This window comes from Lycium barbarum, chromosome 1 (assembly GCF_019175385.1).
Source record: "Lycium barbarum isolate Lr01 chromosome 1, ASM1917538v2, whole genome shotgun sequence".
Classification (NCBI taxonomy): Eukaryota; Viridiplantae; Streptophyta; class Magnoliopsida; order Solanales; family Solanaceae; genus Lycium; species Lycium barbarum.
The window spans coordinates 127943936-127967703 of NC_083337.1; the positions used below are offsets into that span (position 1 = coordinate 127943936).

The following is a 23768-nucleotide window of genomic DNA, read 5'->3' on the forward strand; positions in this document are numbered from 1 at the left end:
AGCACCCCCACTGTTTAAGTCTAATCTCCTCATCTTTATCAATCTATTCTTATCTCTTCATCTTTATCAATATATGCTTACCTACAGCAAAAGAGGGTCAGAAATAATCTTTCCTAGACTCTGGCTCTATCGCACGATCTAAGATAGAAGGAAAGGTCAATGATTCCTAAATATCCTGCAGCCTCCTGTTTATAAATGTGGCCGGCTTCACACCCATAAACAGGACTCTACCGGACACGGTCTGTAGACAATCCCTAGGACGAACTGCTCTAATACCACTTTTGTCACTATCCATGGGTTTGGGTCGTGACAGATTATTGCAAAGCAAGGTGAAAGATGGCGGGATCTTAGGTTTGAAGCCATCAAGGATCAATTGGAAGTTAATAAGGTAAGATCCTTCCTTTACAACTATGGAATTGAGTTAATCCGAAGTTATATTCGCTAGATTATCGTGTAATACGTCGAATTGGACAAAAGGTGAAACAAGTCTTGTATGAAATACCATATTGAAGTAATAAGAATGTTGATTATATATGATTGTTGTATATGTTGAATTGAGTTGTTTTTGGAGGATTTTAATGGTTTAAAGTGAAGGAAAACATAGTATAAAGGTCGTAGTTTGATATGTTGATGTTGTTGGCTTATGGATTGATTTTCGAAGGGAGTTTTGGACGGATTTGTATATGTTTGTCATGTAGTATCTTGATTATTGTTATTTTTTATGTTGTTAGTGATGTTTTGGAGTTGTTTTGGAATTTGGAGGAAGTAGATGATATAGGGGAAATGCTGCCCGAATTCTCATAACTTGAATTATCCTTTGATATACAACTTATCTAAGTTGATGTATAAACATGATGGAAATATGATTAAGGATATATATTTTTCAATATAGATTTGGGTGAAGGTCAAGTATCGGAATAAAGGATTCTTTTGAGTGGCGGCTTGACGAATAAGGTATGTAAGGTTTTCGCTATCGCGTTCCTTGGTATGAATCAATAGAACCCCTAGCGTGCATTATCAATCGATTCGAGTCTATTCTGGATTTCCTACATTTTACGAAATATATATTGTATGAAAAATACGTATTTTATGAGAAGTACATATATTTTATGAAAGATGTATATTTTTCCGAAAATCCGTATTTTTACGGAATTTTTGATATTTTACGAAATTAAGTAAACTTCCCTAGCTAAGTCGTTCATTGACTCCTATTGAACCATCCGCATACTTTATGAAAGATCCTTATGATGTTAATGTGAGTATTATCATTTGAGTCATTCCTTGGCCTCGATATGTGTCCCATAATATATTCGAAGGTATAACGACCTTACGTCACTCCGAAAGGCCTAATGTCAGTTCATTGACTCCTCATGCATTATATATATATATATATATTGCACTATTTTACTATATTGTACCGCTCTATAGTCGGCCGGGCAGGCGCGTAGATGCGCACACCACATCAGTGGGCAAGTTATGATGATACCCGAACGCAGGATGCCCCGGACGCGGGATGATGATGATATGATGATGATGATGCACTATATATATATATATATATATATATATATATATATATGAAAAATGATTTTTCTCATGCATTGCATCTCGTACGATTTGCAGATGTCCAGGTTTCTCCTATCCTCATTTATGTTATATCATGTCTTACTTATGTCATTACTTCCCTGCCTTACATACTCAGTACTTTTATCCGTACTGACCGTCCCATCCTACGGGGTGCTACATTTCGTGCTGCAGGTCCTGACAGACAGAGCGGAGGACCTCTTTAGTAGGATTGGCAGCTCAGTGACGTCAGCAAGTGTCATTTCTCCGGACTTGCTTATTTTAGTACATGTTATGCATATGTATCGTTTGGATATGGCGAGTCCACGTCCCATCTAGTATGTCATGTATATGTACTCTTAGAGGCTCATAGATACAGTGGGGTATATAGATGTTATGTCTGGCCTCGTCAGCCTTGTTTGGTTTTGATATTCTCTTGATAGCCACGCCGGCTTTATGACACTCATGATGTTGCAGCGGCCTTGTCGGCTCGCCTGTGTATATATATATATCTGTATTTGGGCGCATATTTCTGTATTTGGGCCTTTTCTGCATGCAGGTGTCCCTCGAGTTATATTATATGATAATCGTGGTATATGTTACGCCAGGTGGCATCCGACCTACGGGTCGGTGCCCGTCATGCTCCTCGGTGGGGTGTGACAGATAACAACTTGCTTGTTTGAGGTTGAGGCATAGATTGATTGACTAATTGATCCTTTCTTGTAGTGGGGCCGGTTTAGGGCCATAGGATGGTGCAAAGCATACCAGAATAATGTTCTTCCTTGCAGCGGCAAGTCTGGGAAAGCTTCAGCCACAGGGTGTGAGCTTATTTAGAACTTGGTGCTAGCTATATTTTTTATCTTGTGACTAGCGTTCATCACAGCTTGTGAACTCCCTATTAATATTTTACTTCTCTCCCCTCTTGTTTGTAAGCAACTTGTGTAGTGTCAACTCTAACTTTGTTGAATTTTGCAGTGTCTTTATATTCTGTCATTCTACAAGTTCTGGAACTTAATTTGCTCATTATAGCTCTATGTCTTTCATCCTATGATATTATACATAAACATCCCCCTTTTCCAATGCAGATCAATTAGCAGCGAAGAGATCTCTTTACTGATCTTGTCAGGAAATTTCCTTACAATCGCTTTAGTTGATTAGTACAAATTAAGGTATAATGTTCGTCATTTAATAATTTATCCTTTTTTTTTACCATCCTTATATCTTCCATTCTCACCATACACAAGATATGCTAAGGGAGGGAGGGGGGGGGGGGGGGGGGGAATGAAAAATCAGTCAGGTTCTTACATTTTTTTTGGCTAATAAGCCGGAGTATTCTGCCTTCAGGTCCTTTATTTCTACTTCTGTATATGACTTTTTCTGCAGTCATTCTTGGCTAGAGGATGTTTCTGCTTCAGGTTTCCGCAACGATACCCCATACTATACTGGTGAAAAGTTTCTTCATTTCTTGCTCTTCATATGTGTTTGCAGCTTTTTAAGTGGACTTAGTAAAAAAAAAAAATTGGGGCTCAAAAGATTTACTAGTTATATTGACAAATAGATTGCTTTATTGCAAAATGTCCACATTCCTTCATCTCTTTTCATCCTCTTATGAATACAATAATAGTTTAACAGGAAAGTTAATAGTTTTCGGAAGGATCATATAAAATGCACAAGTATGCCATAAATAACATATCCAACTACATGTAAATATTTTTTTGAATTAGGTATGTGATTTTCTTCAAAAAGTGGGTGATAATTGTTAAACATTGGGAAAATTAATGTTGAAAGATGAAACAAAATAACTCAGAAGGTTGAAAATAATTATTGCTAACTGTTAGAAAGTTCACTAATTGCTGGCAGAAATTTTCATGGATGAAAAGACTTCTTCTTGTGTAAATTTTATTCTTCTAAACTTCACTGGCATGTGGAGATGTAGTACAAGTTGTTCTTCTCCTTCAACTTCTTGTTTTGCACATGAACAGAAATTCCGACCTTTTCTGTTTGCTAAAGTTTCACTGGACTGTCTTCATATTCATATTGTGTCATTAAGTTGTATCTAGGTTTAATCACTTAGAAAGACAATTAAGTTGGTCAATGAATATGATTGACCATATAATATATTTTTGATCTGAGTACAGATCTAGTGAACCTCTGTCCTCTTCGTACTTGAGTTATTGCACGGTTAATAGATTCCTATATCTGAATCTTGTTTACACAGGTCAAAATATTGTTATATGTGGCTATGACGCTGATGCAAATGAGTTTGAGATTCGTGATCCTGCCAGTTCAAGGTTTTTCCTAATTACCTTCAGCTGCATTAAAAAAAAATCATTTCGTCTTTTGAACATAAGATTAAAAAGGAAATTACAAAAGGACCTTTCCTGATAGAAGATCTTGCCAATACTAATAAGGCAGAATAGTCTGGAGACCCCTGTACTTAATACTTTTTGATATCTCGGTATTTATATTTACATGTTTGTCAACTGAACCCTTCTACCCATCAAAACTGAACATTTTAAACGCCTCTCATCCTATGTGGCTTTTGACTCAGCTGTGCGTGTGATACACTCAATTTAGGCGAGTGAGGCCTTGTAAAAAGGCATTAACAAATCAATATTTGCCTTTTAAAAGTCACCTTCTTTTCCAAACATTAAACCACCATTGTTGAACCAATTTTGAGCTCTATCCCATAATTTTGTCTCCAAATTTCTTCCCCACTTTTTTTTTCTTTTTTTTTCTGCATCTATTCTTCTTCTGCAATGCTGTATTTCACGCGTACAACGAGCGTGATGAAGATTTGGACTAAGAAATAATTAAATTAAATAAAAATGAGCTTTTTCTCTTAGCTTTTTTTTTCTCTCTCTCTCTTCAATTTTTTATGTCCAATTCTTAGAACATGATATCTTCATATCAACAAATTATCAATTTAAGCAGCTAACAACCGAAATTACTTCTCAACACCAATTGGGGAAAAGCTAATACTAGCTACCAACTAAAACAAATTAAATCATTATCATCCAAAACTTGGACATCTCTTTCCCGTCCAATTTCCTCAACAATCTTCACAAAAAGTAGTACTTAAAACAATGAGATGTGGCTCATGAAACAACCACTGAAGCAGAAATTATGCATCTTTTACCAATTAATACCTCAAAAAGATTTGAACTTTTTGAGAAAATTTAGTCCCAAATTTCAAAAATCAAACAAGACAAAAAAAAAAAAGCAAATCAGTAGAAAAACAGTGAGTTACTCTCCCACTTTTCAATTAGACAATAAATGGATCCTACTTCTTCTCCACCACTCAACGCCGTCGGCCATAGAAATGGACCATCAAATTTCTTCTCCCACTTTTTGATCTGGACAAATAATTTAATTTTCTATCTCAATTCCTTTTCTTTATTCTTTTTAATTATGTTTCTATGAGATATAAAGTGGAAGAATTGAAAGGGGAGAGGAGGAAGAACTGAAGAGAGAGAAAAGAGATGGGAAGACAGAGAAAAGAGATGGGAAGAGAGAAAAACGAATGGGGGAAGGGATTAGGGTATTAGTGTTTTAAGTTTATTTTTATTTTATTTTCATTTTTTATTATTTGATTTTAATTATTTTTAATCTGGCATATGACATGGCACCTACACATTATTATTTTTTGACGTGACAGCCAACATGGAGGCGTTTAAACAACACGCACAATGAGGGAAGTTTTACTATGTGTCTCACATGCCAAGTCATACTTGTGTGAGACACCTCTTTATGTGACAAATGGACCAATTTGGGTCCCACTTTTTAAGACTTGTTCTCTCCTCCGCCAAACTCCTCTTTATCTTCTTCCTTTCATTCCTCCATTAATATTATCTCATTTTTCGTCTCCTACAATGTGTGTGTCACGACCCAACCCCGGAGGCCGTGACTAGTGCCCGATCTGGGCACTCAAACACATTCTAGTATATAATTTCCAGAAAAATTTCGGCAGAGTTTCCTTTGTTTTACGGACTATCCCATATACCCTGCACGCAGAAAATACCAACAAAGGCCACACAGGGCCAACAAAGCAACATTTAAAAATGTGCGGACCGGCCGCCGCGGCGAATGGAATCGCCCAAACCCAACATAAGCACACAACTGTACAGAAAGATCCCAACCCACAAACATGTCCACAGACCTCTAAACAGACCGACAAAATCATATGACGGGACAGGGCCCCGCCGTACCCATGAACGAGAATATACATATGTAGAAGTGACAGACTATACCCAAAAGATGGCTCTGAATAAGAGAGCACTCCAAATGGCAGAATAAGATCCTAAGCGGACGGATCAGCAAACCTGTCGTCGGTACCTGCGCGGCATGAAACCGCAGCCCCCGAAGAAAGGGGGTTAGTACGAAATATGTACTGAATATGTAAAGCTTGAAGTACGGAGACAAAATCATAACTGGTGCAGGACATACAGAAAATAAACAGAAAAATCCAAAGTATCAGATACATAATTTCAAAACATGCAGAGTGTGTACAGAAACATATGTCATATCAAATCCGGCCCCTGCCAAGGGACTCGGTAGACAGAACGTGGCCACCCTCCCGACGCTGGTGCCACAACACAGAAGAATCAGAATGGGGCATAACCCCGTCACATAATATATCATATCAGATGACCATAGCAAATCATATCAGAACAAGCGTACATGGCACAACATACTCCACAAACCCATGTACGCGTATACCTGCCCCCTCACATCGAGGCACGGCGAACAATGCAAAGGATCACGCTTGACAACATATCCTGGCCCGGGCTCAGTGTAGGAAACATTGGGGCATCCACGAATGGAGTAGTGAGAGACTAATGCAATTCAAATATCATAAATGTTTTAATAGACTCGATGAGGCATATCAAAGACAAACTGATCCAATGAAGTCCAACGGGAACATAATAAACGAGCTTCGGATATCATAATGAATTACAGAAGTATAACCTTTCTGAAATCGTTCCGAGTGTCAAAACAATTTATTGGACTCAATGAAATATTTAAAACAATGTTTGCTAGGTGATTAGAATAGTAGTCAAAACGTTTCTTTTAAGAACTGCTCGAAAAGAAGACTTAAGTACATTAAGGGCAAAACCGGGAATAGTGGGCCCGCCTCGGGACAAACAAGGCGGCGGGCTCAAATTATGCCCTCCAAGCTTATGGAGTCACCTAAAAAGGTTCTACAAATATTCTGGGACCTTCCAAGTAATTTAGAACAAAATTGCATAATTTCAAGAAAAGCATACCAAAATGGTTCAATTCTACTGAAGGAAAAACGGAGAATTTCTCTTGCGGATTCCGAGGGCCAAGAAGTCTTTCGAGGCCTGGATCCGACCCTAACACACTAAGGGCATGCCAAGGTAAGAATTGGGGTTGCTTTACATACCTTTCAAGCTCTTTACGCCTTTCCAAAATCACTTCCCGTTTCGTCAAAAATCTGTAATTGGTCAAGTTTACCAATTGTGAGTTATGAATACCAAAGTTTCAACTTAATGCATATTTGTCTACTGAAATTTCGGCAGCACTTCCCCTATACATATAGCACCCCGAGAATTCAACTCGGCTAGAAATCATCAACAACAACCCAAACGACAACATGAATATCAACAACGAACATTAAAAACACAAATATCCTTCAACTAGTCATTTTTCTAACAAGTTGACATAACCGTCATTTCAACCCAACTTTCAACTAATATCAATAATTTCACATTCATAAACAATCAAGATCATCACCATATAGTTCTAGAAACATTTCATATCGTTTTCCTCAAGTTATACACTCGATATACATAATATACAACTTTCCGTCAAAGTCATAACTTATGCAAAACATCAAATCTTTGGCATACAACTTCATAACATGTTTCCAACTTCCAAATTCATCGATGATCATCACAATTAACAACCAAACAACTTCATTTCCTTAATGTCGGAAAGTCATACTAAAACGACATAAGTTTCTACATGCTAATTCAATACAAACTTATATCATTCTAACTTCATTTTCATTGCAAGCATCACAATAACACAACTAACACATTAAACAAAATTAATTCATTAGCATCCTACCAACACCATACCACACGGCCAAACCCCTATATTTCATTTTCACCCAAATTTATTCAACTCTCATTCTCCATATGAATTCCATCATACACACAACTAGAATACAACATAAATTTCAACTCATTTCACTTACACATTAACACACACACACGGCCACATTCTATATTCCATACCCACTTCGCAAACTTCCATTTTTCCATACAATCAACTCATTTCTACATACTACAACACAAACAATACTTCATAACACAATAATAAGGGATAAATTCTTACCTTTTTACTCAATCTTCTTCACTTGAATATAGGGTCAACTTGAAGAAACAAGACTTCTTCCTTCTAAACCAACTACACCAAGTTGAGAAGGGACCTTGAATTAGTAAGAGTTCAACAAGAGAAAAATTTTTTGAACAAGATTTTTGATGGTTAAATTCCTATGGCCAAACCCGAACCCTCTCCTCTTTTTTTTCTTTCTTGTTTTGCTTTGTTTTCTTGCTTCTTATCTATTCTCTTGAAAGTTCTATAAATAATGCCTTCTTCCAAGCATTTAGCACATGGAAAAATAATTAACTAACCATGGGTTTGGGCCACTATGTGGCCGGCCACCCCTTAGTGTTGGGCCCAAATTTTCTTCATTTATTTTGGGCCCAAAGACTTATAGATCACCTTTTGAAATTCCCGGAACTAATTTCCAAAATTCCAAAATTTCCCTTAGCCTCGTCCCACACTTTCATGACTCTATTCTTTCATGCATAACTCCTAAATTCAACAAAATATCAAATTTGACCTTATATCTCAAGAATCCAATATAATTAAAGTTTTTCCAAACGTGTGAAAACACGTGATATAACATCCCCCCCCCCCCCCTTTAGAACATTCGTCCTCGAATGTAAAATTAATCTTATAGGGTTGAAAAATACTTTGGGGGAGTTCAGGTTTATAGACAGCACAAATGACGCACATTCATTATTGAAACAGAATTAAGTAAGGGTTCAGGATTACCTGTGGGCATAGGGAACAGATAAGGATATTTTTCCTTCATTTCCTCTTCGGCTTCCCATGTCATTTCCTCCCTATTATTGTTCCGCCACAGTACCTTAACAGAGGCTACATCTTTATTCCGGAGCCTCCTTACCTGACGATCCAAAATAGATACGGGCTGCTCCTCGTACGATAGTTGCTCCGTCACCTGAATATCATCCGCAGGGAATATTCTGGAAGGGTCACCGCTGCATTTACGGAGCATAGAGACATGGAACACCGGATGTACCGCTTCCAAATCAGATGGCAAATCTAACTCATAGGCGACCTTTCCAATTTTCCGCACAATCAGATAAGGCCCAATATAACGCGGACTAAGCTTACCCTTTCTGCCGAACCGCATTACGCCTTTCATAGGCGATACCTTCAGAAATACCCAATCACCAACCTGGAATTCCAAAGGACGACGTCGTTTATCAGCGTATGATTTCTGTCGACTCTGGGCTGCCAATAGTCGCTCCCTGATAAGTTTCACCTTATCAACGGCCTGCTAGATCATATCTGGGCCGATTAATTCTGTCTCGCCAATATCAAACCAGCCGATAGGTGACCTACATTTCCTGCCATACAAGGCCTCGTACGGAGCCATCTGGATGCTGGAATGGTAACTGTTGTTGTAAGCAAATTCAATCAATGGCAAGTGATCCTCCCAGCTACCCCTGAAATCAATAACACAGGCCCGCAACATATCTTCAAGTGTCCGGATAGTGCGCTCGTCCTGTCCGTCGCTCTGAGGATGGAAAGCTGTGCTTAGGCTCAGCTGAGTCCCTAATCCTTCCTGAAAAGATCTCCAGAAGTTCGCTGTGAACTGAGCACCTCTGTCAGTGATAATAGATATAGGAACTCCATGAAGCTTCACTATTTCTTTAATATAAAGTCTGGCATAATCCTCGGCGGAATAAGTAGTTCTGACGGGGAGAAAATGGGCTGATTTTGTCAGCCTATCAACAATAACCCAGATGGAATCATACTTCCGTGGAGTGCGAGGCAAACCTGTAATGAAGTCCATATTAATGATCTCCCACTTCCACGTCGGAATTTCCATTTCCTGCAACAGTCCACCCGGTTTCTGATGTTCAATTTTGACCTGTTGACAATTGGGACACTGGGCGACGAACTCTGCGATATCCCGTTTCATGCCATCCCACCAGTATAGGCATCTAAGATCATGTTACATCTTCGTAGACCCAGGATAGACCGAATAGCGAGCATAATGTGCCTCACTCATAACCTGCTGCCGAAGCCTTGCAATATCAGGTACACACAACCTGCCCCTGAATAATAAAGTCCTGTCCGGAGTGAACTCGAACAGAGTCTTCTCCTTATCATAAGCTATGTCTCTGTATCGAGCCAAAACAGGATCTTCATACTGATGCCGCTTGATATCTTCCTTAATAGATGATTCAGAAACCCCTCGGACAGAAATCCGGGTACCTCCAGAATCGGCCAGACGAACCCCAAGATTAGCCAACTAATGAATGTCACGCACTATCTCTCTCCTGTCTGGCTGTAAATCTGCCAAGCTGCCCATAGATTTCCGGCTAAGCGCATCTGCAACAACATTAGCCTTGCCCGGATGATACAGAATATCCACATCATAGTCTTTCAGGAGCTCCAGCCTTCTCCGATGCCGCAAATTAAGCTCTTTCTGCCTGAAAATATACTGGAGACTCTTATGATCTGTATAGATATCAGCATGAACGCCATATAAATAATGTCTCCATATCTACAGGGCATTTAGGATACTACCCTTCTTTCTGTCTTAGATCGTGCGATAGAGCTGTGTTATCAGGATGATTCCTCCCTAACGAATTGTTACATTTGCAGTTATGCCTCCAAAAAAGGCGACAGCGGCCAAAAAGGCCAAGGCAGCAGCTGTGGGAGAGACTAGTCGGGCCCAGAGGGTTACCAGGGCCCATGCACATATTGCTCCTGATATTTTGCCCCCGGCAGAGGGCTCTTCTACACCGCCACACGTAGAGGAGATTGGAGCAGCAGCAGCTGCAGGTCGAGGGGCGGCTCCACCGCCAGCTCCCGAGATTCCAATACCTGAGCCCCCAGCTCCACGGCCAGGCACTGAGGATCAGTCCATGAGAGAGGCAGTCCAGCTATTGACCAGACTTGTGGCAGGACAGGTTCAGGGGCACGGACTGGGAGGTGACCGGGCTTACAGGCGTGACAGTTCGAGAGCCCGTGAGTTCTTGACTTGTGGTCCTCCAGAGTTCTTCGGGACTAAGCCCGAGGAGGATCCTGAGGAGTTTATCAGGAAGATGCGGCGCACTTTACAGCTGATTAATGCTTCCGAGACAGAGTCAGTTGCGTTGGCCTCGTACCGGTTGTATGATGTGGCGGCTAATTGGTACGAGTCATGGGAGTTATCTAGGGTTGACGGCGCTCCCCCAGCAGTTTGGGATGATTTTTCTCAGGCTTTTCTTAGTCATTTTCTGCCTCCGGAGTTACGGCGGGCCAAGGCTGACAGATTCTTATTGCTGAGACAGAGGGGTCGCAGTGTTCGAGAGTACAGTATGGAGTTCGACTCATTGGCCCGATACGCACCTGCTGTGGTAGCTACTATGGCTGACAGGATGCACAGGTACATTATGGGGCTGGACCGTTATTTTGTCGACAGCTGTTTGGTATTGGCTGCTCAGCCCGGCATGGATATTGCCCGGATTCAGGCCCACGCCCAGGGCATGGAGGACCGGCATAGGGAGCGTCAGCCTGATAGGAGCCAGGATCGGAGACAGCCCAAGAGGGCCAGATCATCTGGGTATTCTGGAGATTTTCGAGGCAGACAGCCGCAGCAGCCTAGCAGACATCTATCCCAGCCGGCACAGAGCGCACCTCCACAACCTACAGGTCGCAGATTTGATAGCCCAGGGTATTCAGGAGCAGGTCAGAGCTCCAGGGCTTCAGGTTCGCGGACAGACAGGGGTTCTGGTCAGACGAGGCCACCTAGGCCTCAGTGTTCTTATTGTGGCAGATACCATCCTGGGGAGTGCTACAGGGCCACCGGTGCATGTTTTTCTTGTGGCCGTCAGGGCCATTCTGTGAGAGATTTCCCGTACAAGGGTAGTTCGGGTGGTGCAGCGCAGCCTACCGGATCAGCCGTCGGGTCTTCATCTTCGTCAGTGGCTATGCGCCCTACGGGGCCAGGTACTTCAGCACCACCGGGTCGCGGCAGAGGCCGTGGTGGAGCTTCTGGTACTAGCGGTCCTTCGAACCGCATTTATGCTCTGTCCAGCCTCCAGGATCAGGAGGCATCGCCTAATGTCGTTACAGGTACATTATTGGTTTTCTCTCGGTCTGTGTATGCATTGATTGATCCAGGTTCGACTTTGTCATATATTTCGCCTCTGGTTGCTAGTAAAATTGGTATAACGTCTGAACCTATAGAGCCGTTTGAGGTAGCCACACCGATTGGGGACTTTATTGTAGCAAATCAGGTATATAAAAATTGTTCTGTAATTGTATGTGGTCGTGACACTAAGGTAGATCTGGTGGAGTTAGATATGGTCGAGTTCGATGTTATTATGGGTATGGACTGGCTAGCCTCCTGTTATGCCAATGTTGACTGCCAAAATAAGGTAGTTCGTTTCCAGTTTCCCGGGGAGCCAGTTAAAGAATGGGCCGGTAATGCAGCATCGCCGAAAGGTAAGTTTATTTCATACCTTAAGGCGAAGAAAATGATCAGAAAGGGTTATTTTTATCATCTGGTTCGGGTACAAGACTTGACAGCAGAAACGCCGACTCTTCAGTCAGTTCCCGTGGTTAAATCTGATACTTTGGATTTTTCTGTTTATTTTCTGTATGTCCTGCACCAGTTATGATTTTGTCTTCGTACTTCAGGCTTTACATATTCAGTACATATTTCGTACTGACCCCCTTTCTTCGGGGGCTGCGTTTTCATGCCGCGCAGGTACCGACGACAGGTTTGCTGATCCGTCCGCTTAGGATCTTATTCTGCCATTTGGAGTGCTCTCTTATTCAGAGCCATCTTTTGGGTATAATCTGTCACTTCTACATATGTATATTCTCGTTCATGGGTACGGCGGGGCCCTGTCCCGTCATATGATTTTGTCGGTCTGTTTAGAGGTCTGTGGACATGTTTGTGGGTTGGGATCTTTCTGTACAGTTGTGTGCTTATGTTGGGTTTGGGCGATTCCATTCGCCGCGGCGGCCGGTCCGCACATATTTAAATGTTGCTTTGTTGGCCCTGTGTGGCCTTTGTTGGTATTTTCTGCGTGCAGGGTATATGGGATAGTCCGTAAAACAAAGGAAACTCTGCCGAAATTTTTCTGGAAATTATATACTAGAATGTGTTTGAGTGCCCAGATCGGGCACTAGTCACTGCCTCCGGGGTTGGGTCGTGACACACACATTGTAGGAGACGAAAAATGAGATAATATTAATGGAGGAATGAAAGGAAGAAGATAAAGAGGAGTTTGGCGGAGGAGAGAACAAGTCTTAAAAAGTGGGACCCAAATTGGTCCATTTGTCACATAAAGAGGTGTCTCACACAAGTATGACTTGGCATGTGAGACACATAGTAAAACTTTCCCTCATTGTGCGTGTTGTTTAAACGCCTCCATGTTGGCTGTCACGTCAAAAAATAATAATGTGTAGGTGCCATGTCATATGCCAGATTAAAAATAATTAAAATCAAATAATAAAAAATGAAAATAAAATAAAAATAAACTTAAAACACTAATACCCTAATCCCTTCCCCCATTCGTTTTTCTCTCTTCCCATCTCTTTTCTCTGTCTTCCCATCTCTTTTCTCTCTCTTCAGTTCTTCCTCCTCTCCCCTTTCAATTCTTCCACTTTATATCTCATACAAACATAATTAAAAAGAATAAAGAAAAGGAATTGAGATAGAAAATTAAATTATTTGTCCAGATCAAAAAGTGGGAGAAGAACTTTGATGGTCCATTTCTATGGCCGACGGCGTTGAGTGGTGGAGAAGAAGTAGGATCCATTTATTGTCTAATTGAAAAGTGGGAGAGTAACTCACTGTTTTTCTATTGATTTGCTTTTTTTTTTTTTGTCTTGTTTGATTTTTGAAATTTGGGACTAAATTTTCTCAAAAAGTTCAAATCTTTTTGAGGTATTAATTGGTAAAAGATGCATAATTTCAGCTTCAGTGGTTGTTTCATGAGCCACATCTCATTGTTTTAAGTACTACTTTTTGTGAAGATTGTTGAGGAAATTGGACGGGAAAGAGATGTCCAAGTTTTGGATGATAATGATTTAATTTGTTTTAGTTGGTAGCTAGTATTAGCTTTTCCCCAATTGGTGTTGAGAAGTAATTTCGGTTGTTAGCTGCTTAAATTGATAATTTGTTGATATGAAGATATCATGTTCTAAGAATTGGACATAAAAAATTGAAGAGAGAGAGAGAGAAAAAAAAAGCTAAGAGAAAAAGCTCATTTTTATTTAATTTAATTATTTCTTAGTCCAAATCTTCATCACGCTCGTTGTACGCGTGAAATACAGCACTGCAGAAGAAGAATAGATGCAGAAAAAAAAAGAAAAAAAAAGTGGGGAAGAAATTTGGAGACAAAATTATGGGATAGAGCTCAAAATTGGTTCAACAATGGTGGTTTAATGTTTGGAAAAGAAGGTGACTTTTAAAAGGCAAATATTGATTTGTTAATGCCTTTTTACAAGGCCTCACTCGCCTAAATTGAGTGTATCACACGCACAGCTGTGTGGCCTTTGTTGGTATTTTCTGCGTGCAGGGTATATGGGATAGTCCGTAAAACAAAGGAAACTCTGCCGAAATTTTTCTGGAAATTATATACTAGAATGTGTTTGAGTGCCCAGATCGGGCACTAGTCACGGCCTAAGGGGTTAGGTCGTGACAAAAGTGGTATCAATTCTACTGAAGGAAAAACGGAGAATTTCTCTTGCGGATTCCGAGGGCCAAGAAGTCTTTCGAGGCCCAGATCTGACCCTAACACACTAAGGGCATGCCAAGGGAAGAATTGGGGTTGCTTTACATACCTTTCAAGCTCTTTACGCCTTTCCAAACTCACTTCCCGTTTCGTCAAAAATCTGTAATTGGTCAAGTTTACCAATTGTGAGTTATGAATACCAAAGTTTCCACTTAATGCATATTTGTCTACCGAAATTTCGGCAGCACTTCCCCTATACATATAGCACCCCGAGAATTCAACTCGGCTAGAAATCATCAACAACAACCCAAACGACAACATCAATATCAACAACGAACATTAAAAACACAAATATCCTTCAACTAGTCATCTTTCTAACAAGTTGACATAACCTTCATTTCAACCCAACTTTCAACTAATATCAATAATTTCACATTCATCAACAATCAAGATCATCACCATATAGTTCTAGAAACATTTCATATCGTTTTCCTCAAGTTATACACTCGATATACATAATATACAACTTTCCGTCAAAGTCATAACTTATGCAAAACATCAAATCTTTGGCATACAACTTCATAACATGTTTCCAACTTCCAAATTCATCGATGATCATCACAATTAACAACCAAACAACTTCATTTCCTTAATGTCGGAAAGTCATACTAAAACGACATAAGTTTCTACATTCTAATTCAATACAAACTTATATCATTCTAACTTCATTTTCATTGCAAGAATCACAATAACACAACTAACACATTAAACAAAATTAATTCATTAGCATCCTACCAACACCATACCACACGGCCAAACCCCTATATTTCATTTTCAACCAAATTTATTCAACTCTCATTCTCCATATGAATTCATCATACACACAACTAGAATACAACATAAATTTCAACTCATTTCACTTACACATTAACACACACACACTGCCACATTCTATATTCCATACCCACTTCGCAAACTTCCATTTTTCCATACAATCAACTCATTTCTACATACTACAACACAAACAATACTTCATAACACAATAATAAGGGATAAATTCTTACCTTTTTACTCAATCTTCTTCACTTGAATATAGGGTCAACTTGAAGAAACAAGACTTCTTCCTTCCAAACCAACTACACCAAGTTGAGAAGGGACCTTGAATTAGTAAGAATTCAACAAGAGAAAAAAATTTTGAACAAGATTTTTTATGGTCAAATTCCTATGGCCAAACCCGAACCCTCTCCTCTTTTTTTTCTTTCTTGTTTTGCTTTGTTTTCTTGCTTCTTATCTATTCTCTTGAAAGTTCTATAAATAATGCCTTCTTCCAAGCATTTAGCACATGGAAAAATAATTAACTAACCATGGGTTTGGGCCACTATGTGGCCGGCCACCCCTTAGTGTTGGGCCCAAATTTTCTTCATTTATTTTGGGCCCAAAGACTTATAGATCACCTTTTGAAATTCCCGGAACTAATTTCCAAAATTCCAAAATTTCCCTTAGCCTCGTCCCACACTTTCATGACTCTATTTTTTCATGCATAACTCCTAAATTCAACAAAATATCAAATTTGACCTTATATCTCAAGAATCCAATATAATTAAAGTTTTTCCAAATGTGTGAAACCACGGGATATAACAGTGTGGTTCATATGTACTACCAACGGGGCCAATACTTTAAAGACTTATCTTCAACACAAAATTCATTCTCCTTAGCTTTTCCAACAACCTGCCCCAAAAATAAATCCTTCATCAGTGCCCTAATTAACGCACTAGAGAACAACAACTGAATGATATTTCCTTCAATATGGATGAAAATATTTTCTGGTAGAGAGTGTCTTATAACACTAAGAAAAGAAGGAGAAAATTCATTATCAATTGTCATTACCATTTCCATTTTTTGATATAACTAAAATACTCATAAAAGTATAATCAACACAAAACCCAATTGACCACAAAAAAATTGATTCAAAATCAACTGCGAAAGAAAGTCTAGGACACTAATTCGATCTGCTAACAAAAATCCCCAAAAGGAATTCTCCAAATTTAAACCTTTGAAATATAAAGCATTCTAAATCATGTTATAAGAAATGAAGAAATAAAAATTGCTCTAGAATTTTGTTATTAAAAAAAAAATTGAAATAAAATAATCTCAAAGAAGAACGAAAAAGTAATTTATGGTTGAATGAATCAAAGGAAGAAGATAAAAGAAGGGAAAAGCAGGGAAAGACTATTGGATCTACATTGAAAATGAAATGAAGGTAATATGGGAGTTTGACAGAAGAGAGAAGAAGTCTTAAAGTGGGACCCAAATTTATCCATTTGTCAAGTAAAGAGGTGTCTCGCACAAATATGACTTGTCATGTGAGACTGTAGGAAATCAATCCGTGATTTGTATTGATGTATGAAAGTCATTAGATACAAAGTAGGTATCTCCCTATCAGAATGATACTAGGCTAAATTATAGGACCTAATTACTATACATAAGGAAGAGAATATTTACAATATTTACATAAACTATTACATAGTCTATCACACCCCCGCAGTTGAAGCGGGAGGTTGTCGTACGCTTAGACTGTCCTTGAAATCATCAAAGAGCACGCGCGGAAGACCTTTAGTGAAGATATCTGCGATCTGGTAACGGGACGGGACGTGAAGAACACGAACTTCTCCACGGGCAACTTTCTCACGTACGAAATGTATGTCCATCTCAATATGTTTAGTGCGTTGGTGCTAAACTGGATTACCTGATAGGTATATGGCACTAACATTATCACAATAAACCAATGTAGCTGTCCGGATGGGACAACGGAGCTCCAAAAGAAGGTTGCGAAGCCAACAGGACTCAGAGACGACATTAGCGACGCCACGGTATTCGGCCTCGGCATTCGACTTAGACATAGTAGATTGCCGTTTGGATGACCATGAGAGGTGATTATCGCCAAGGAAGACACAGTAACCTGATGTGGATCGGCGAGTGTCTGGACAACCACCCCAATCTTCATCTGTATAAGAAACAAGAGAGGCAATGGAGGATTTATACAGATGGAGACCAAACTCAATAGTACCTTGAATGTATCGCACTATGCGTTTAAGAGCATGCATATCATATGTGCAACCTTTGGATCATGCATGTGAAGGCATACTTGTTGAACCACATAGGAGATGTCTGGTCTTGTGAATGTAAGGTACTGCAACGCGCCGGCCAACTTACGATATTGGGTGGGATCATCGCAAAGAGGCCCAGCCGTGGCACCAAGTTTGGCTTTGGTGTCGATCGGTGTCTGACTTGGCTTTCAGGCAGTCATGCCCGCACGCTCTATAATATCTTCTGTATAATTTTTATGAGAGAGAAACATGCCGTGTGAAGTCCGGGTAACAGCGATACCGAGAAAATAGCTTAGAGGGCCCAAATCCTTCATAGCAAATTCGGCACTAAGCAGAGACATGATGGATTTTTTTAGAGCATCTGAGGAAGCTGTGAGAATAATATCATCAACATATAGCAGAATGTAAGCTATGTCAGAACCTCGACAATAAATAAAGAGAGAGTGATCAGATCGGCTATGTGAAAAACCAATAGTGGAGACATAGCTGCAAAGCATTGGAACCATGCACGGGGAGCTTGCTTAAGTCCGTACAACGATTTCTTCAAGAGACAGACATGGTGTGGATGCTTTGGATCCTTAAACCCAATAGGTTGATGCATATAAACAGTCTCATTAAGATTACCGTGTAGGAAAGCATTCTTGATGTCCAACTGATGAATGGGCCAAGAGTGTGCAAGTGCAATGCTCAAGACAGCGCGAATAGTAGCCAGTTTGACAACCGGACTGAAAGTCTCATCGCAGTCAACTCCAACCTGTGGAGACATGCCATCACAGACAAGACGAGTTTTGTGCCTCTCAAAAGAACCATCAGATTTCTTTTTATGACGAAAAATCCACATAGAACGAATAAGATTCACATCAGTGGGACGTGGAACCAACTCCCACGTCTTATTACTAATTAGAGCATTATATTCATCAACCATGGCAGCTTTCCAATTGTGGTCATTAAGAGCACTGACGGGATTTCGTGGGATAGGCGAGATGGAGGGAGTGCTATAAGTATTTAAGTTGAACGGTTTTTTGGGCTTAAAAATCCCATATTGGCTTCTAGTGACCATGCGGGTGGGCTGCTGGGCAGTCACGGGTGGGGCAGTGGGGGGTAAGGGCTGTGGGGTTGGACTGCTGGGCAGTGGGGGGGAGGGCTGCTGGGCAGTGGGGGGGAGGGGCTGGACCGAGGGACGACGAGTGGAGGAGGCTGTGACAGAAAATGCAGGGTATATGGAGAAATCCCATGGTCCAAAAAATCATAAGAAGTTGGGGTTGGTGAGTGCAATTTGGAGAAGGGAAATTGAGTTTCCTCAAAGATGACATGCCTTGAGATGATGATTTTGTTGGTGGATAAATCATAATATTTATATCCTCTATGATTCAACGGATAGCCCAAAAATACACACGGGGTGGATCTTTCTTGTAACTTATGAATAGTTGTAGATGGGAAAAGTAGATAGCATAGACACCCAAAAACCCGGAGATGAGAATAGGAGGGGGTTCGTTGATAGAGAACTTGCGCTGGTGATTTATACCCAAGGACTTTGGTGGGAAGTACATTAAGGAGGTATGTGGCCATTTGGAGAGCATGATGCCAAAAAGAGGGGGGCATGGAAGAGTAGACAAGGAGAGTGCGCACTATGTTGTTAATGGATTAAATTTTTCTTTCCGCTTTGCCGTTTTGAGAAGAGGTATGGGGGCAAGAAAATCAGAAATTTAAACCATTTGAGGCGCAAAAAGATTGAAAATGCCCATTGGCGAACTCCCGCCCATTATCACATTGAATGTTTTTAATGTCTCTTTCGAATTGAGTCCGTATTAATGCCTTAAAAGATAGAAAAGTGGAACAGACTTGGGACTTGTTAGATATTGGAAAAGTCCAAAGAAAATTACTATAATCATCAAGAAAGAAAACATAATAGCGATGCCCATTAGAACTTAAAACGGGAGATGTCCATAAATCACTATGAATGATATCAAACGGTATAGTAGTAAATGACAATGAATCATAAAATGGAAATTTAACATGTTTCCCCAAAGGACAAGACGTACAAAAAGAATTTCGGGCCCTATTACATTCAATTAAGGCATTACTACGAAGAGAACTAAGGATAGCATTTCCCGGATGGCCGAGTCGGGAATGCCACAAGCTAGGTGATGCGGCAATAAAGATGGATGGTGGAGTGGTCCATTTTGTGGCAATGATAGGATACCATTCCCCGGTGCTCTCACATCTCATTAGGCGGCTCCCCGTCGGTAAATCCTTCACAGAAAACCCAAGAGGATCAAACTCAACAGAAACATTATTGTCCTTAGTGAATTTACGTACGGAAATAAGGTTTTTGATGAGTTTTTGAGCATGCAAGACATTTCGGAGACGTAATTGAGGATTAGGTGGGGGTAGGGATGTATGACCATAGCCTCGAATTGGAATAGTGCTACCATTACCAACAATGATTACAGAATTATTGCTTAAATTAAAATAAGACGTGAGAGTACCTGAGTTGGCAGTCATGTGGGAAGTCGCTCCGGTGTCCATGTACCAATTATCATCCGGTTGATGCATGGACAGAGTGTGCATGGCTGCCTCCACGTCTGTCGGAGTGTACCCAGAATAGGTCGGACCATGCATGGAATAGGCCTGCTGAGGTCGTGGACCCGTACCGAGAATGCCGTTGCCGGGCCGCGGTGTGGTGGGATGCTGCTGCCGCTGTCTCGTCGGATACGGGCAGGGGGGCATTGGCCACTGCTGGGGCGGCCAGGAAGGCCAGTAGTAGCCCCCTGCTGGTGGCTGTCCCGTCGGCCATTGGCCGTTGCTGGTCTGTCCGCCGCCGCCGCCGCCGGATTCCCGCGATTGTTGTTGTTGTTCCCCTTTCCCTTGTTCCTGTTAGAATTCCTGCCACTATTATTATCACCACGGTTAGTTGAATTATTGTTGCCGCCAGGTGGCGGGGAGGAAGTATTATTATCAACAAGTAGAGCCGCGGGACTGGAATCGCGGGCACATTCCTTGGTTGCTGCGTCTTCGAGCTTGAGTCTGGAGCACACTTCAGAGAAAGAGGGCAGCACATCCTTCTGCTGGATGGTGGTGACAAAGTGTGCATATGTCTCTGGTAAGCCTGCAAGGAGGCGTAAGACCATACGTTGGTCGGACACCGGCAACCCCACGTTGGCAAGCTGGTCCGCGAGAGACTTGAGCCTATTATAATAGGCCATAACCGAGCCGAAGTCGGCCATTTTTGTGGTGGTGAATTCAGTTTCAAGGTACGCTGCCCTTGAGTGCTTGTTATCTTGGAAAAGTTGAGCAACTCGATTCCAAGCCTTCTCTACAACATCATCCGCCACGAGAATAGAGGTAAGAATATCATGGGATACGGTGGCGTATATCCATTGAAGGACCACCGCATATAGCCGCTTCCAGAGTGGAAGGTTAGCCGCCTTTGTTGCGTTGTACGCGGTGAGTTCAGTGGTGTCAGTTGGTGGTATGATGTGTTCAAGTACGAAGTGGACGCGGGTTAGAACTTTGAATAGTGTCGCCCATTCGTGATAATGGCCGGTTTCCATGTCGAGAGTGATTGGGATTAAAGATTTCACATTCGTGACGGTTAAAGCAGAATGAAAATTTTTGTTATCAGCCATTGAAGAGAGAAGAGGGGGGAGGAAGGGGTGGCGGCTACGGCTAGGGTTAGGAGAGAAGAGGGAGGTGGACGGCTAGGGTTTAGGAAGCTAGGGTTTTTAGGAGAAACCTAGTCTGATACCATGTAGGAAATCAATCCGTGATTTGTATTGATGTATGAAAGTCATTATATACAAAGTAAGTATCTCTTTATCAGAATGATACTAGGCTAAATTATAGGACTTAATTACTATACATAAGGAAGAGAATATTTACAATATTTACATAGACTATTACATAGTCTATCAGAGACACATAATAAAACTTTTCGCACAATGAGGAGGCCGAAAAAGTGTTTAAAATGCTCATTTTTGATGGGTAGAGGGGTTCAGTTGGCAAACATGTAAGTACAAACATCGAAATGTCAAAAAGTGTTAAGTATAGGGGTCTCCCAGACTATTCTGCCTACTAATAATGACCTATTTTAACTTACATTATAATTTGTATCATATAAATGGATGATGTAAGGTAGAAGTTATTTAAAGTTTGTTGTTGTTGGATGTCTTAATTAAGATGTCAATGCTCATATTATCTTACTTGGATTTATTATGGGGTGAGGCAAGTTGTTTAGGTTATTATTGTAGTGTAGAGAGCACAACAAAGGAAAAAAGGCGCTGCTGGATGCTTCTGAACAATAGAACACGAAGAGGAGGAAAAAAAAAATCTTATGATAAGCATCTATTTGAGTCGATCATTTCCAAGATCTAGTTTCAGTTTTTTCTTATGTACTGAACAGAGAAGGGGTTTTCTCCAGCAAGGGAGGATAATTCCTAAAGCTCAGTGAAAAAAAGTCATGAAACATTCTGTTCGTTCTCCCCTAAAATTCTGATTTTCGTGGAGGTCGTTGAGTTTGTGATAGGATGTTTAAATAAGGTTCGTTTGGCATTTTATAGGACACCTAAGGAATATGGAGCACTGCAAGGTCCAAGATCACCTGACACACAGAGGATAGTGATATACGATATGTTAAACTGTATGGCGAAGAGTCCATCAGAGAAATATCTATTTTGAGAGATATAATCTTGTGAAGAGGTCCCAAATACTTGTAATTGTCTCTTATTCCATCCATGAGCTGATTATCCAGCAAAGTGAGTCTCCTGAGCTTCGTATATATCCATTAACGTGGAGATGACACAATTCACGAAAGCTTTTTATGAGTAGCTAGAGGAACACTGTAGTGCAGACTGATTTTAGTTACTAAGGCATGTACTAAAGAGTTGTTGGGAAATAAAAGGTTTAACTCATCTGGCCAGCTTTTCCCCAAGCAATTATTTAGAATTAGTACAAATATCCTTGAGTGGAATTTCTCTAAGTCCTAGCCGTGTCAAAAAGTTGGGATAGTAGGCAGTAGCAGGAGAGCTAATTTGGCAAATGATCATCAACGTTTCGTCCTATACACCAGACTGTTAAGACTTTAGTGGGTTAGTCCAAGTCATTTATGAGGAAATGGAACATGTTGCATGGTTCTATTGAGCAGAGATACTTTCTTTGTAGGTCCATGGAAGCTATTTCATTGAGAGAACATGTAATGCCTCAAGATCTGTCTCGATGTTCCTGTAGCTTGTCTATGACTGTTCTAGAAGATGGATGATTTGCCTAAAAGATGAAGGAGCGTTTTGTTAGTTTGAGTGGACCTCTTCTTCAGATTATAGACTTTAAAGTTGTTATATTCTTTGTCTTTGGGATTTGATTAACTCGCTCAAGAAAATTCATTCTTCATTTGGTGTAGTAGGAAAGAGAGTAGAAAACAATCCTTCTTCAAAGAAACCAACTTTTGATTTTTGGATTGTTCGGTTATGCTTGAGGTTGTTTGAGAAACCAGTTAGTTCATATTTGCATTACATTTGGAAATCTTATGCAGGAAACATGGAAGGATCACTTCAAATTGTTTAGAAAAGGCCCGCAAATCCTCTGGAACTGATGAGGATCTTCTACTGTTAAATTCAGCTGCTTTTGCACATTTTTCTGTGACATGAAAGAATGAAAGCCCATGTACTCATACTTGTTGTTGATTGAGATGCCTGCTTCAGTATCATGTTATTTAATCTGAGACTTTTTTAATTATCGATGACTATGAAATCAAATTCACTTTAGGTATTTGGAGCCCATTTGGATTAGCTTATAAGTTGCTTATAAGCTGTTTTCAGCTTTTTTGAGTGTTTGGTTGGTCAGCTTAAAGTCATTTTGTGCTTAAAATAAGTTCAAAAAAATAATTGGGCCCATTGGACTTAGCTTATCTAAAGCAGCTTATAGGCATAAGTCCATCCAAACAGGCTCTTGCTTTGCAAAAGCATGCATTTTCGTAAAGCATATATTTGTTTGTTTGATAAGGAAAACAAGATATATAGTACAGGGGCATTCCGAGAATTGAACTTGGGACCTCTCACACCCTAAGGTGCCGTTTGGC

At 40.4% G+C, this 23768-nt stretch overlaps 1 pseudogene; it reads left to right on the forward strand.

The window, feature by feature from the left end:
• The first annotated feature begins 293 nt into the window (after nt 1-293).
• Nucleotides 294-23337, forward strand: LOC132613962 (guanylyl cyclase 1-like; annotated as a pseudogene).
• The last annotated feature ends 431 nt before the right edge of the window (nt 23338-23768 follow it).